General features: G+C 50.6%; 1 protein-coding gene across 1 annotated transcript in view; it reads right to left on the bottom strand.

Moving 5' to 3' along the window:
- IK (IK cytokine) overlaps positions 1–16,197 on the bottom strand; it is a 143,764-nt gene that overhangs the window by 53,975 nt on the left and 73,592 nt on the right. The window lies entirely within an intron of this gene.

Below are 16,197 nucleotides of genomic sequence, written 5' to 3'. Positions count from 1 at the left end.
TTATTGAGACTGAATTTATTAAGTGCAGCAGGTTTCCAGGGGTGAACCAGAAGCAAATTCCTTCTAGCAGAGAGGGTGACTCACAGCACCCTGGATCCCCCCACCCCACGCAGTTCTGGGAGATGCTGGCTCAGAAGGCAGTACCTGCAGGCATCACGACACAGCAGTGGCTTCCTGCAGCCAGGCTCTTGCTAGCCAGAAAGGCCCTCAAGCCTCTCAGGTCCTGGTCCTAGTGACCACAGACCCAGGGCAGCTGAAGTACTCAAAGCTTTCTTTGACTCAGTTGTTATTGCTGAGGTTTGCCCTGTAGCTGCCCAGGTCCCTGGTCCTAGCAGTGGAGTCTGCAGCGGTGAGGCATTACCCATGCTAGAGGAAAATTGACTTAAGGCACACTTGAGCCATCTGAACATACACAAGCCCATAGGACTAGGTGGGATGTGCTTGAAGATGCTGAGGGAGCTGGCTGATGCCATGGCAAGGCTCCTCTCTGATCTCTTTGGAAGGCTGTAGCAATCGGCAGGTTCCTGATGAGTGGGAGAAGGCCAATGTCACACACAACTTTGAGCAGGGCAAGAAAGAGAGTTTGGTGAACTACAGCCTGGCCAATGTCACCTCTGTCCCTGGGATGGTGATTGAGCAAACCCTCCTGCAGTCACTGCCAAGCACCTGAAGGGCAAGAAGGGAACAGCCAGCAGGGAGTTACATCATGCCTGACCAACCTGACTACCCGAATGGCAAGAAAACTGGCTGTGTGGATGAGGGAAGAACCCTCACTTCAACAAAGCTTTCAGTGTGGTCTTCCATGGCCTCTGTGTGGCCAAACTGTAGATACAGGCTGGGTGAGGGGGTAACCATCCAGAACATGCCCTGGGTCCAATTGCTTTCCACCCAGGAATGCCCATGGATGCAGGGAGGCTGCCAAGGGGCCCTCACAGTCCCTGCAGACCTGCAGGCACCTTTCTGGAGGTCTCCGCAGGCTGCAGTGGGCAGCAGCCCACTTATTAAACTGTCTTTATCTCAACCCACGAGTTTTCTCACTTTTACCCTTCCGTTTCTCTCCCCCATCCCACCTGAGGGAGTGAGCGAGCGGCTGCATGGGGCTGAGCTGCCAGCTGGGGTTGAGCCACAAGGATCTTGATTCAGACATGCCCACAGGTCACATTTAATTCAAGCGTTTGCAAACCCAGAGGTTTGCCAGAGGAGGAAGGAGTAGTTGCCCAGACAGACTGGCAGTGTGCTACTTGTGCTTGTCTCAAGGTTGTTGGAGTGGTACTTTTCAAACCACAGCAAACCCGCTTTACAGGGCATCCGACCTGTGTTCCTAGCCTGGGGAGGGCCTGTGGATATAGCCAACGTGGTGTTTGCCTCTTCAACACCAAGGCTGGCTAAAACATCAAGCGAATCGCTTCCTCCTCCTGCGCTGGGTTGTCCCCGGTGGCCAGGCTTCACTGACCAGCTCCAGCTGGCTCCTGCAGTGTGGTGGAGGAGTCTGCCCGGCTGCCCAGACCTCCTCCCACGGGTCCCTGTGCAGACGGGTGGCTCTCCTGCCCATGGAGCCTGGCCTCCTGCTTTCAGTTCTACTCCAGCACACTAACACCTGTGGTATTTTTCTCTTTCACTTCTGCTCCAAGACAGCCTTTGCCCCACAGCCCCAGACCCACCTCGTACGTAGCTGTTGCCGGGGTGCTAACTGCAATAAAAAAGCAGCATGGAAGAGCCATTTTGTCTGCCAGAGCCTGCAGAAGCAGATGATGAGGCCTGGAGGGAGGCAAGGACCGGAGCAAAGAAGAGTTGCATCTGCAGCTTGCAGGCCAGCTGTGGATGGGAACAAAAAGAGAGCTCCCATACTCTCCACCATGCCGCATCACTTCCACACCACTTTGCTCTTGAACAATCCTCCCAGCCACCCTCAGCCTGTCCAGGCTCCCTGCCATGCTGCGGATGGGACTGTGCTTGTGGTGTGCAGCTCAGAGTAGAGCTGTGGTGCCTGGTCCAAGAGCTGAGCCTGAACTCCAGGAATGAGATTTGAATGTCTCCAGTGAAGGCTGGACATCTGTGATATCTGAGCTTGTCTCGGGATGGAGAGCCCAGTGCTGCCCAGTGCCTCTGCACAGCCAACAAGAAGCAGGAGCACCAAAATTGCCTCTTTGTCCTTCCTGGACTTTTGTCCAGGCAACAATTTGCATTTCCAGATTGTGCCTTGACTACAGTTCCCTTTTTCCCTGCTTGCTGCTAGTCCCTCAAGGGGATGTGTGCTGGCTTTGGCTGGGATAGGGTTAATGTTCTTCATAGTAGCTAGTACAGGGCTGTGCTTTGGATTTGTGCTGCAAACAGTGCTGATAACACGGGGATGTTTTCGTTCCTGCTGAGCAGTGCTTACACAGAGCCAAGTGAGCAGGCTGGGGGTGCACAAGGGGTTGGAGGGGACACAGCCAGGTTGGCTGACCCCAATGACCAAAGGGATATTCCATACCTTATGACATCATGCTCAACATATAAAGCTGGGGGAAGAAGAAGGAAGGGGGGACATTTGGAGTGATGGCGTTTGTCTTCCCAAGTCATTGTTACGCGTGATGGAGCCCTGCTGTCCTGGGGATGGCTGAACACCTGCCTGCCCATGGGAAGTGGGGAATGGATTCCTTGGAATGCTTTGCTTGTGTGCACATCTTTTGCTTTACTTATTAAACTGTCTTTATCTCAACCCACGAGTTTTCTCACTTTTACCCTTCTGTTTCTCTCCCCCATCCCACCCGAGGGAGTGAGCGAGCGGCTGCATGGGGCTGAGCTGCCAGCTGGGGTTGAGCCACGACACAAGGGAACAATAAGTCACGCATGATGCCAAAAGATTTATATGTATAAAAAAACCTGGCAAGCAACTTCCCCAGACCAGTGCCATGGCACTTCCAACCAGGCTGGTGCTGACACCTCTGAGATTTAGTTGGGTGAAGAAATCAACTCTCTGTAAAGCAATCTATAAATCAAACCTACACTGCACACCTCACTGAGATTAGTAGTTTCTCACCCTAGAGTTTTTTTTTTTTGCGGGGGTAACCCCAGCACTGGACAGCTTAGTTCTTGTTTGTGGTCCAAACTGACTGTCCAAACCACCCATGGTTTAATCACTGTCCAAATGCAGCAATAACTAAACTGTCTGCTGAGCTGGCAAAGATGCTTGCAAAGGCAGGGAGCCATAGAATCATACGAATCACAGAATACCGGATTTGAAGAGACCTCAAGGATCATCTGGGACAATCTTTCTTTGCAAAAGCAGGGTCTAGACAAGATGGCCCAGCACCCTGTCCAGCCAAATCTTCAAAGTGTCTAATGTTGGGGAATCCACCACTGTTCTGGGGATATTATTCCAATGGCTGTTCTCATTGTGAAAAATTTTCCTCGTGTCCAATCAGAATCTCCCCAGGAGTAACTTGCACCTGTTACCCCTTGTCTTTTCCGTGTGACTCCTTGTAAAAAGGGAGTCTCCATCTGCTTTGTAGCTGCCCTTGAAGTACTGGAACACAGTGATGAGGTCTCCCCTAAGCCTTCTTTTTTCAAGGCTGAACAAACCCAGTTCCCTCAGCCTTTCCTCATACGACAGGCTTTCCAGTCCTTGGATCATCCTGGTGGCCCTTTTCTGGACCCTCTCCAGCCTGTCCACATCTTTTTTGTACAGCGGGGACCAAAACTGAACACACATTCCAGCTGTGGCCTGACAACTGCTGAGTAGAGTGGGATAATGACATCTTTATCTCTGCTGGTGATGCCCTTGTTGATGCAACCCAGCATTCTGTTAGCTTGCTTTGTCGCTGCAGCACATGTATTGAGCTTGCTGTCCACCAGGACCCCCAGGTCCCTCTCCACAGAGCTGCTCTCCAGCTGGGTAGATCCCGGCCTGTGCTGCACTCCGGGATTGTGTTTTCCAAGGTGCAAGACCTTACGCTTGTCCTTGTTGAACTCCATAAGGTTCTTGTTAGCCCACTCTTCTAGCCTATCCAGTTCTTCCTGCAGGGTGGCTCTCCCCTCTGAAGTGTCCACTTCCCCACTCAGTTTGGTATCATCCGCAAACGTCATCAGGGTGCACTTGATCCCATCATCCAGATCACTCATGAAGACATTAAACAGCCTTGGGCCCAGTATCAATCCCTGAGGGACCCCACTTGTGACAGGTCATCAGTTTGAAAAGGAGCTATTTACCACCACCCTCTGCAGCCTGTCTGCCAGTTCCCCACCCGCTGCATGGGCCACTTGTCTAGACTGTAACGCATCAGTTTCTCCAGGAGGAGGCTGTGGGGAACCGTATCAAAAGCCTTGGAGAAATCCAGGTAGATAATGTCTATTGCTCACCCATCAACTGAGCAGGTTACTTTGTCATAGAAGGCGATACGGTTTATCAAGCAGAACTTGCCCTCCGTCAATCTGTGCTGGCTTTTCCCAGCCATGTGCTCCATTCGACTTGTGGTAGCCCCCAGGAGCATTCCGTCCATAACTTTCCCAGGGACTGAAGTAACACTGATGGGCCTGTAATTTCCTGGATCTTCCTTTAAGCCGTTCTTGTAGCTGGGGAGACATTAGCCCTCTTCCAGTCTTCTGGGACATCCCCCGATCTCCATGACTTCTAAAGATTACGGAGAGTGGCCTCACCACGATGTCAGCCAGCTCTCTTACCGTCATGTGGATATTGTCAGGGTCCATCGATTTGTAGGGGTCAAGCTCCTGTAACAGTTCTCATACCAACTCTTCCTTCACTGACGGTGGGTCTGTGTTTGCATCAACCTAGATTTTTGTTCCCAAGGCCTTGGCCCAACAGTGCTGGTAAAGACTGAAGTGAAGAAAGTGTTGAGAACCTCTGCCTTGTCAGCACTGTGGATGACTAATTCACCTCTCCTATTTGACAGTTGGCCAATATTATCCTTCTGTTTCTACTTGTTGTTTACGTACCTGAAGAACCCTTTCTTGTAGTTTTTGACATCTCTGGCCAATTTCAATTCAAGCTGAGCTTTTGCTTTTCTGACTGCATCTCTGTAGGCCCTGGCAATGCCCTTGTTGTTCTTGATGGGTATTCCTCCGCTTTTCCATCTCTGCTATGCTTCCCTTTTGGTTTTGAGCAGACTCAGAAGCTCACAGTTAAGCCAAGGGGGTCTCTTGCTCTGCCTACTTCCCTTACCTTTAAAGAGGGTGAACTGTTTTTGTGCTTCCAGGAGAACATTCTTGAAAAACTACTAGCACTTGCTAGCTCCTTTATCCTCCATGGAAGCTTCCCATGGAATCCGTCCCAACTGAGTTCTGAGCGAGCTGAAGTTTGCTCTTCTAAAAATCTAAAACCTTTGTCTTAGTACTAACCTTCAGCGTGTTCAGCAGGACCCCAAACTCCACAACATTGTGATCGCTGCAGCCAGGGCTATCACTAACTGAGATATTGCAAAGCAGGTTTTCTGGGTTTGTGAGTAGCACATCCAGCAGCGCCTCCTGGTTGCTGGTTGGCCCACCTAGCATTTGTATGAGGAAGCAGTCCCTACGCTTTCCCAGAACTTTAGTGTTCTTCAAGTAAATGTCTGGGCAGTTGAAGTCGCCCATAAGAACCAGGTGCTGTTGGCACTTGCTTAAGTGACCCAAATATTGCTTTGTTGGCTTTATTGTCTTGGTTTGGAGGTCGGTAGCAGATGCCTATTGTAAGATCCCCCTTGGAGATGACCCCTCTGATCTTGACCCAGAGGCATTCGATAGGGCTTGCACAATCACCGTAGCTGACTTCTATACACTCAAGGTTCTCCTTAATGTAGAGCATGACAACTTCCACCCTTGGGAGCATCCAGAAGAGCTGAGCTGGCCCCTAACAAAACATCGGCTGGTTTCTAGAAGGGCCGTTGGGCCCTTCAGTTACTGGTTGGGGCTGGGGAAGGGATCAGCCTCCCCTGACATCCCAGTGGCCGTGGGCAGAGTGGACAGCTGTAGCCAGGACTTGGTTTAGACAGGGAAGGGTCTCGGTGAAATGCCTGAGAATTTGTAATAACCTGGAAAAAGAATATAAAAATCCTGCAGCAAGAGGAGGTGAGATCCCTTGCAGGCAGCCAGATGCTGTGAATTTGCTTGAAGTCTCCCCCACCTCTGGAGACCCACTGGCTGCTCTCTATGAGGTGCCTTAGGTATGAGATGGATTAAGGCAGGAGCTGGGCCTGGCCGCCGGCCCTGTGCAGGCTGGAGGCAGTTAGGAGCAGGTGCTGGATGCGTGTGGCACGTCCCCAGCCGAAAGCCAGGCCAGGAACACAGTGCTTTCCCTGGTATCTCCTGGGTAAAGGACTGCTCCCAGCGAGCGGGCAGGCAGCAGGCGTAACAAGATGGGCCCTGCAGCAGCGCTTGCTCCTTGTTTCTTTGAATCACATGCTGTTGCCCTGCAAAATCTGGTAGCGCTGCTGGCTTCAGCCGAAAGGCAGGCTGCCCAGTGACAGCTTTACACCAGGAGGCCTGTGGGGATGGGGTTCGGATGCCAGGGTGGTGTTAAAAGTGGCTTTGGTTGCTTGGCTAAAAAGTGCTGCAGCTGGTGTATTTAGTGCTGCAGTGGCTCCACCAGTGTGCCCTCAGAGGTCCTGCACACTGACGGGGCTTGCTTTATTGCCTGCCCTAGCAAAAACAAAGTGCTCTGCGATATTCTGTGTTGCACTGGGCTGTGTGAACTGGATCTCTCTCTCTGATGCAGTGAGGAGCCATCTGTGTGCTGGGTAAAATCTCGCAGAAGCAGGAGAGCTGCTTCCTCCAGCTCCCAAGCACACGTCTTCTCTCACTCGTTCAGCAAAGCAGTTTCGTTGCGGGACAAAAGAGGTGACAGTCAGGGGAGCCAGGGAGGTGTCCTGGCCAAAGGATTTGGTAATTGCCCTGTCTCCAGATTATGCAGGGTCCTGATCTTCACTCATAAAGTCCATGTGGAGATGGGACGCTTTTCCAGGGATGTGCCCGGCTTGGGAGAGCTGTTGCCTTGCCTGGACCCCAGGCTGTGATGCCTCAGCAATGATGAATTTAAAATCCTGACAGCAGCATGGACCATCCCTCCATCCCCAGATCGTGGGGCTGCTCTGAGTGCTGCATGCCCCTTAGCCATTAAAGTTCTTCCTTCCTTTGTGGCACCAGAACTTCCTGCCTAAGAGAGAGTTTTTATCCATTTAATAGACATTAGTGGATCAATCTGTGATTTATGCAGTCTTCTTTTGATCCCCTGTAAACTGTCAGCACCCACAGTGTCCTGTGGCACTGAGGCCCAATTACACGTTGGGTGAAGTCATTTTTGCTTGTTTTGAAGCTGTCACAGGCTAGTGCTGCTTGGCGTACCACTGTTCTTGTGCTGGGAGAGACATGAACAACCAGCCCTTTTCTCCTCCCCAGACCACTGATGGCTTCAGACCTCAGCTACCTCTTTCCCAGGCTGCAGCATCTCAGATACTCAGTTGTTCTTTGAAAAGAAGCTGTTTTCTACTTGATTGTGCTGGTCAAAATACTTTGAATGGCTCCTCCAGGTCCCTTCCAGGTCTGACTCTTCTAGGTCATGTGTCTTAAGCTGCCCAGGTCTCAGCACAGATCCTTGGGGGGCTCCTGCTGGGACCTCTCCACTCACACACGTGAACTCTGGCTCTCTGTCCTCCAACAGTCATGTACTTTCCTGCCCTTTGTCACCAGTCACCCTGGCACTGAGACTGCGGAAAGGGAAGTGCTGGGCTGTGTCTCCTCTGGCCTCTCACCATGTCCCCCCTGGGGACCCGACTGGGCTGAGCTGAGAACAAGTGAAACTACCATGGAATGAATGGCTGTGTACGCGCCTGCCTTTTGGTCACTTTTGGGGGTTTTCTTTACAGGTATCTTCCAGCCTGCAGGACAGGCAAAGCTGGCTTGGGGATGGACCCACCAAAAGCTTGTTGACACCGAGTGGCTGGTCAGTGCTGCAGTCCCAGGGACTCCTGGAAGCTGCACTTGCCCTAACACATCCTGACTCCCACCTCTGCAGCAAGGACAGTTTTCCAGACAGGATCCTGTGACTGTGGAGCCACAGAGCATCTTCTGAATCAGGCATGAGACCTCGAGTAAAATGGCAGTCATTGCCCGGATGTTCCCCCTTCCTCTGCAGCAGCAGGCTTGCAGCTTCGCTGGGATCGTCCTGTGCAACGGGGCGGCACAGAAACCCCAAGTGAGGCCAGTTCTACCTGGGGCAGTGCGATAAAGCCACAGAAGACAACCTGTCAGCTGACCCTAGAAGACTGTCATTCATACAGCCAAGGAGGATGAAAGGGGGATAAAACAACTTGGGGATGAAGAGAGGGGAAGGTGAGCTTGTGGTATGGAGGGAGATTGTCTCTCTGAAAAAAGTACTGTAGGGAATTGAAAGTGGGAGGGAGCAGCATGGGAACTGTGCTTGCAGCTCCTGTTCCCAGGAGGAGGCAGCCATGAAGGGGAGATGCTGTCCGGAGGGGAGAGGTGCAGACATGAGTGGGGGTCTCCAGCGCGCAGTGCCTGGGCAGTGCATGCCTCTCCAGGCACACAGTTGGGCTGAGCAGGGCAGCCCCTGGAGTGGGAGCAAGGGACAATGCCTAGGTGGAAAATGGAGCCAGAACCTGACTGACAGAGGGAAGTGCCAGGCTTTTCTTTTTCCACGCAAGCAGGTATAATGACATGTATGAATATCCTATTTCTTTCCTGGTTTCTCTTCTCTCACCCACTTACAAGAAATTTATTGTTGCCTTCTTGGTCAGGACATGCATCCAAGGGAGATTTATTTGCGCTTTCATGGTTAGATAGAGATTTATAGGAGCCCATCCCCGCAGCACAGACAGGTAGACCCAGGATATAATGGCCAATGATGGAGATATAAGCAGGCTGACTAGCATGGCTGGGATGCTCCCTCAAATACCCACTGAAGACCAAACTGCCCAGGAGGTTTTTAGCAAGCTGGGAACATGGGAATGAACAATTCAGGGCCTGCCTATAGCTGACAGCACTGCCTGGATTTCTGCCTGAACAGCTCCTGTTGTTTCTCTTTGACTGTGTTTAACCATTCCATGACTGCTGTGTCATTGTCCTCAGTATCCCATGGAGAGCTCTGCAATGCTGGCTGAGCTCAGCAGCTTCCCAGCCTGGGACAGAACTGGAAGATCTGGGTTTATCCCCCTTCTTTTATTTTCTGCCTCTGATGCCGATCCCCCAGCCTCCTGCTGAGATTGGCACGGCCGCAAGCTTGAAGCAGGGCAAGACTCTGTGATCATTTTCTCCAGAAACATGTGCCTCGAGGAGGGGAGTTGGAGAGGATGAGTCTGACCTTGAGCGATGGGGAAGCTTTTGATCATCTTGGTCAAGCAAAGTCTTGGTATTCAAGTTTGTTTCCTCATCCCACACAGTGGCAGTGGCAGGCTGAGGTCTGCCCTGTGCCCGCCATGCTCACAGCTGTCTGTGGGGCTGTGCTGTGAGCTACATCCATGTTTGCACCAAAACCAGCAAAAGCCTACAACAGAAAAATCAGAGTTGGAGAGAAGATGGGGTGGCGAATATCAAAAAAGAAAACCACATCAACAATACAGCAAGATGAGCTTCTTGAATCTGTAAAACCTGGCAATACTTTTTACAGGTTTGGATCTTTTTGCACTGAAATTTCCATTAATACCTTTTTTTATTGTAGAACAATCCATTGAGTTTAAAATAAAAATTGAAACCCCCCAACCCCTGCTTTATTTAAAGAATAAAAGTTTTCAGTTTTTCAGACTTAGTTTTAAACACATTTAACTGAGAACAAGAACAAATCACTTTAAATATTCTGTTAGGTTTTAAAATTGTGACAATTCTGGATTTGATTCATTCAGCACAGGCAAAGGGCTCTAGAAATGGAAAATCACTTTGGAGCAGGGGCACATGACACCGTGGGGTTTGTTAAGGACCCTCCAACTTGTTTGGCAACTGCCGGACTTCTGCTGCAGGGTGCCTCCACAAATCCAACCCCTCTACACACCTCTGCAGCTGGATCTGTGTGAGGCGCTCTGGCAGCTACTCTGGGTATCTGTTGACCAGACAGTCAAAGAGGGACAAGAAGGTGGGGAGGAGATGTTCTGCAAGCCCCAGCAGAGGCTGCTGCTGCTGGGCAGCTTCAGGAGGGCAGATGACAATGCGGTGAGGGGCTAAGGGGGCCCAAACAGAGACTGCGAGTGTGGAAATAGGCAGAATAAAAGCTAACAGGAGAGAAGAAGGAAGGAAGTGTAGCTCAAGGAGGAGACGTCAGACCTGGCAGAGCTGGTGAGCAGGAACATGGAACAGTCCCGGGTGCAAGGGTATGTGCTGCAGGCAGAGGAGGTGGGCTCAGCACCAGGGACTCTGGGGCTCGGCCACTGGAGTTGCCTTCACAAACCAGACTTTGGCTGGTGAATGGCAGGTTTGGTGACTGCTGATGGGAACCTTCTCTGGGACACCTCCAAGCAGCCTGAAATGCACCTGAGGCAGTTCCTCAGTGCTTCTCTTTGCATTGCATGAAAGAGATGGCTTTGTCCTCTTCTGGGGGGCTTCCTCCAGCCTCTTTCCTTGTGTTGGTATGAATGTTTTCTAAGAGAACCAGATCAGCCCACAGCCCTAGACACAGAGTAACGCTGGGCAAAGGTAGAAATTACTTTTGGGTCAGACGAGCCAGCTTAAGCACATCTGCAGGTCAGAGACCAGCTAGCCATTTGCTTGGCGGATGGGTGGGCAGAACTGCTTCCTGCAGCAACAGTTTGTAGTTAGTTCATTTAAAGTCATTTGTGAATTTGTATCTCCTGCCTCCAATGCCAGAGACTACGATGCATAATAATACACAAGGAGAAGGGTTATGTCCTGCTAGGAGAAGCTTGTTACAACAGGTCCAGGATATCCAGAGTCCTGAGAGAGCTAGAGATGGGCACCGCACCTCTCCCATGGCAATGGTGGAAGTGCCACTGAGATTTATGGTATATGATACCTTCAGCCCACAGCAATGCATTGCCTGCTGGAAATTTTCTCATGGACAAGGTGGTGGTAACTTGTGGATTTTGCTTTGTGCTTGTTTCAGTTTGTTCTTTGCCTTTCTCTGAAGTTTAAGATCCCCGGTTGTTCTGTGGCGGGGTGGCAGACTGGAAGAGTTTATAATGATGTCTTATGAGAAATACTATCTTCTATGTTCCTACACTTGGCAATCTCTTGGTCATGTTCGAGCCTGGGATGGCTGGTGCTGCAGGACAGATCAGCAGAGACCTCGCTGCTGTGTTGCCTCCGTGGGTGATGGAGAGCACGTCTGTTGGGCTCAGGTGGCCAGTTTCCCTGCCGTATACCGTCATGAACTCAGGGCTCCCCAACTGTTCCCAAGCTTCTGTTTTGAGTTGTGACTCAGAGAACAATCTTGAAAGGAGTCCAGTCATTTTCTAGTAAGACTCACCTGTGGATTTCAAAACTAATATGGGAGTGATTCCATGTATTTTCTTCCTGGTTGTGATCTCCCACGTTCCACTGACACGCTGTCATGGACACACACTCGGCAGGATTGGGCCAAGACTAAAAAGAGCATTTCTAGAGCTCTTCACCTGGGCTGAAGCCCCACAGAATTAGCTTCTTGATAACTGTTGCTGTGGATACTGATTCATCTGATCTCTTGATAGAGGACAAGGGAGGAACAATGCCATAGCTGACTTACAGGTTGCCCTGGCACCTGAGTACAGCCAAGCCTAGGATTTGCAGCAGGAGAAAGAGGGAAAAGGTGTTTTATGTGTTGGGAGTCTCCACATGACATACATGACAACTTATGTATGTAAGTTTGGTCCAGAAGTTTTTTGTTGGCTTTGTTTGTTTGTTTGTTTAGAAATGCTTTGAAGTGAGGTGCCGAGGAATGCCCTTTGAGACTGAAAGGCTTTTTGCTGCTGGCCTGGCCAACTCACCCCAGGATCTGCAAGCTTCTGCACTGGAATTGCCATGGTTCCTGCTTCTGTGGATAACTATGAACCAGACTGGACCTCGGCTCACTCTCCCATTGGTAAATGACTCTGTGGGGCCTAACACTGGGAAGGAGCTGTGTAAAGTTGCACATTTGGGTGGTACTGCAGGGCAGAGCACCTTTGGGACAGGAGCTGTGCAGCTATAGCTGAGAGCAGTCTGTGCTACACCAGCTCTTCTGCCCGCAGTCAGCAGACAGCTGCTAGGGAGGAATAACCCCAGGCACCAGTACAAGTTGGGGTTGACCTGCTGGGAAGCAGCGCTGCAGAGAAGGAGCTGCGAGTCCTGGTGGACACAAGCTCTCCATGACCAGCAGCGTGCCCTCGTGGCCAAGAAGGTCAATGGTGTCCTGGGGTGCATTGAGAAGAGCGTGGCCAGCAGGTCGAGGGAGGTTCTCCTCCCCCTCTGCTCTGCTCTGCCCTGGTGAGGCCACATCTGGAGTTCTGTGTCCAGTGCTGGGTTCCCCAGTTCCAAAAAGGGAACTACTGGAGAGAGTCCAGCTGAGGGCTATGAGGATGATGAGTGGACTGGAGCATCTCTGGTATGAGAAAAGGCTGAGGGAGCTGGGGCTGGTTAGTCTGGAGAAGACTGAGAGGGGACCTCATCAATACTTATAAATATCTAAAGGATTGGTGTCATGAGGAAGGGGCCAGGCTCTGTTCAGAGGTGCCCAGTGACAGGACAAGGGGCAATGGGCACAAACTGGACCACAGGAAGTTCCATCTCAACATGAGGAAAAACTTCTTCCCTCTGAGGGTGACCGAGCCCTGGGACAGGCTGCCCAGAGAGGTTGTGGAGTCTCCTTCTCTGGAGAGATTCCAAACCCGCCTGGATGCCATCCTGTCTAGGTGATCCTGCTCTAGCAGGGGGGTTGAACTAGATGATCTCCAGAGGTCCCTTCCAAGCCCCACCATTCTGTGATTCTGTGATTCTGTGATTCTGATTCCTGGAGGAAACACCAACAAGCAAGGGGAAAAAGTGGCCTCTGTGTCTGTTTTTTAAAGACACAAAGGTTTTAGCAGCAGCTATGGAGACAAGCAATTCTCCTCAGTTCATGCCTGCAGAAAGGGATGGAGGTCCTTTGCTGTTTGCTGAGGGGCAGAGGCAAAGCTTTCTTCTCCCTAACCCCTCACTTCACTTTCTCCGCTGCTCCAGGTCTGTTTTCCTGGGCATTTCTTTCCTTTGAAGCTTGCCCACTACAGTGTGCCCAACATTGGTAAGTGTGGGTTTTTCCTTTACCAGATGTGTTCTACCTCCTTTAGAGTTACCTTTTTCTACCTTCTAACAAAGGCCTCACTGGTTACCAATGCCTAGAAAAATCAGATTTAGCCAGCTAGGGTGGGAAGTTTGTACTCCTTTAAATTTTTGTGCCTTTGCCTGAGCACTTCTATTTTTTTTTTCCCTAATAGAGGACTGCAGCCTGACCCTATTGAGCAGAGCTGATCAGAGGAGGATGGTGAAGGAAAGACACGTGGAGGCAGGAGTCATCTGAGGATAAGGCAGGGCTCAGCTAACTCCTCCAGCGACTCTCTGCTGTTTTGTTGCGGGTGATGTTGGCACAGGATGACGTTGGCAGGCACAGACAGCAGATCGCTCAGTGCATCTCTTTGGAACAGAAGCTAAGAGCACAGCACTGCCCCCAGGATGAGAGACCACAGTGCCCCACAGCGCCCTGGGTCTGCAGGACCAGCCCTCCCCCTGGGACAGAGAAGACAAAGAGCGGTGGTGGAACACCGCCTAAAATGCTGTGGTGGAGTGCTGCGCAAGGGACCAGCAGCAACTGGCGTGGGGAAACAGCATCTGCCCAAGAAGGAACGCTTCCCCTGCAGCCGGGGCTGCTATGGATGGGACCAGCCATGAATTTTCACAGCAGATGCAGCCCAAAGCATCTTCTCTGGTGCTGGTGAGCAGAACTCATCCCTCTGGAGAAGAGGACCAGGACATGATCTCACATGGGATACAGAAAAGTGCATATGGGTCAATTCCACCATCTTCCTGTTCAGGCAGGAGCGGAAAGAGACCTGCAAAAGCCGCAGGTGAGGTGGAAGAGAAGCAAGGGAGAAAGGCAGCAGGTGGGATAAGGAAGTCCTAAAAAGGGAAAGTAGAAATCAAGAGACAGCAGGGAGACAGGGAGTGAGAAAGTGCTGCGGACAGGACCGTGAAGGGGAAATCTAAACAACAAACCTCAGCAAAGAGAGAAAGCAAAGGGGAAGAGAATGCAAAGGAGATGAAAACCATAGTACGAGGTGGCAAAAAGCCAGGAGGGGAAATCCTGACCTCGAGTTCAACAGGGCCACGTATTCCCTGGCTCTGGTCCCCATGATCTCACGTTAATCTTTATTTGTGTCTGATCCTTCTTGCATCTCATGGCATTTTTAGACATGCCTGAGCTCCAGTGGAAAGTGTTTAATCTATCGCCACATCAGACAAAGATCTGTGAATGTTGAATAAAATACCTTCTGGATAAGACATGTCCCAGTCTTCAATTCCATGCAGCCTACACCAAGTTAACATCTATCCGTTCACAGCTACAGGCCAGATCTCAGAAGCTGCAGCTGAGATTTGCATTTCAGCAGTTCTAAGGGGACTGGCCTTGTGACTAACAATGATGGAAATGACTTTTCTACTTCCATTTCTTATCTCTTAGAGAAGTTCACGTCCATCTGGTAAAAAACAGCCGATCATAGTTATCCCTGGCACTAAAGCCACAACAAAACTATTTTGCTATCTTTTTTTATTTTCAAAATTGTTTATTCTCTGGATTGAGTTTTACAATGCTTTACTACTCAGACGGGACTTTTCAAAGTTTGACAAGGAAAAAGTAGCAATCCAGACTTTTTCTCTTGCTACTGTGAGCCAAAAATAATTTTCCAATTTAGGGTCAAAATCCAACACTTTTCCTAAGAATACTGGAAAAAGATTACTTTAATCTTGGATGATGTGCAGCCTCTGAGAAGTGAAGTCCTTAGAAGCTGTGACTTGAAGGTATTTTGAAAACTGCCCCAGAAACAAGAGCAGGTTGCTTCCAGAGAGATGCCAGAGGAGTGGGAAGCGTTTTGTGCCCCCAGCAGCCACCGGTATGACTACAGTGCCAGGCATGATGTTCGCCCTGTCAAAGAAAGTGCCAAATTTGAGCGAGGCACAAAGCTATCTGGCTGTACTGCTCTTGGGGACCAAGGGAGCATCTCCTAGTAAAGAGGAATTTGCGATGTCGTTTCTCATAAGCAGGATCAGACTGCCAGACCAGGATCAGACATTGGCTGAGCAATAAGAAAGGAAAGCAGAAAATGCTGGAAGAACAGCAGTTTTGCCTCTGCCCCGGGACCGGGCAGAGCTTTCAGGGCTAGGACTCTGTGGGACGAGTACTTGAGCATTTCCAGCTCCCGGTGCTGGTGGAGACTGGTGTGGCAAGGGAGAACTGTGGGGGGTGGCAGAGCAACAAGCTGGCACAGGGTTGGTGCCTGCTCTTCTGCCATCGAGGGGTGTCCAGCAACCTAAAAGAGGGAAAAGAGAAGAAGCCACAATATGAACCAAAGTAGTTAAAAAGAAACCCCCAGAAAACCAGTTTTATGAATCTGTATTTTCTCCATACCCAGCGTGAAGGAGGAAAGATAAATTAATTCAAAACATACCCTATGCTAAATCCACCAGAAAAGAAATCTTGAATTACTGCAGACTTCAGCATGAGAACAGAGCGCAGCTATCGCCAAGAGGCAGTGGTCCCCAGGCTCCTGAGAGACCTGGGCGAGCGCTACCAGAGATCCTCACCTCCGCCCTGAGCAGCAGCTCTGCAGCAGGAGGAAGGAGCAGGTGCCTGGGGAGGAGCAGGCACGAGTTTGTCATCACCAACACATCCGAAGTAGCATGGGGTTTCCAAACCTTGCCTGCTCAAAAGCAGCAAGCAAACCAATCCTGCGGGTAGCACTGCTGGCTACAGGCACCAGCTGGCAGAAGGGTGCTTTAGGAAAGGGACAGTCTGACCCCACGGGAAGTTTTGGAGATGAGCTCCAAGCCCAGAGCTGCTTCTTGCTGCTTGGAGTTGAGTATTTTACTTACCTCTGAAGTCTCCTGTTTAAGCCTTTCATCCCTCTCTGCCAAGAGACGCACAGGAGGCATGGGATTGACTAGAACAGTGGAAAACAACCCTGCTGCAGTATTAGGTGAGGAAAAGACAGACAATAACAGAAAATCGTAGTGTTATTCACTAAAAATGTTAGTTTCTCAAGAGAGAAATCCATAGGA

Source organism: Balearica regulorum, chromosome 14 (assembly GCF_011004875.1).
Source record: "Balearica regulorum gibbericeps isolate bBalReg1 chromosome 14, bBalReg1.pri, whole genome shotgun sequence".
NCBI classification, from domain to species: Eukaryota; Metazoa; Chordata; class Aves; order Gruiformes; family Gruidae; genus Balearica; species Balearica regulorum.
Note: the sequence above shows the minus strand (reverse complement) of the source record. Positions and strands in the feature narration are given on the sequence as shown.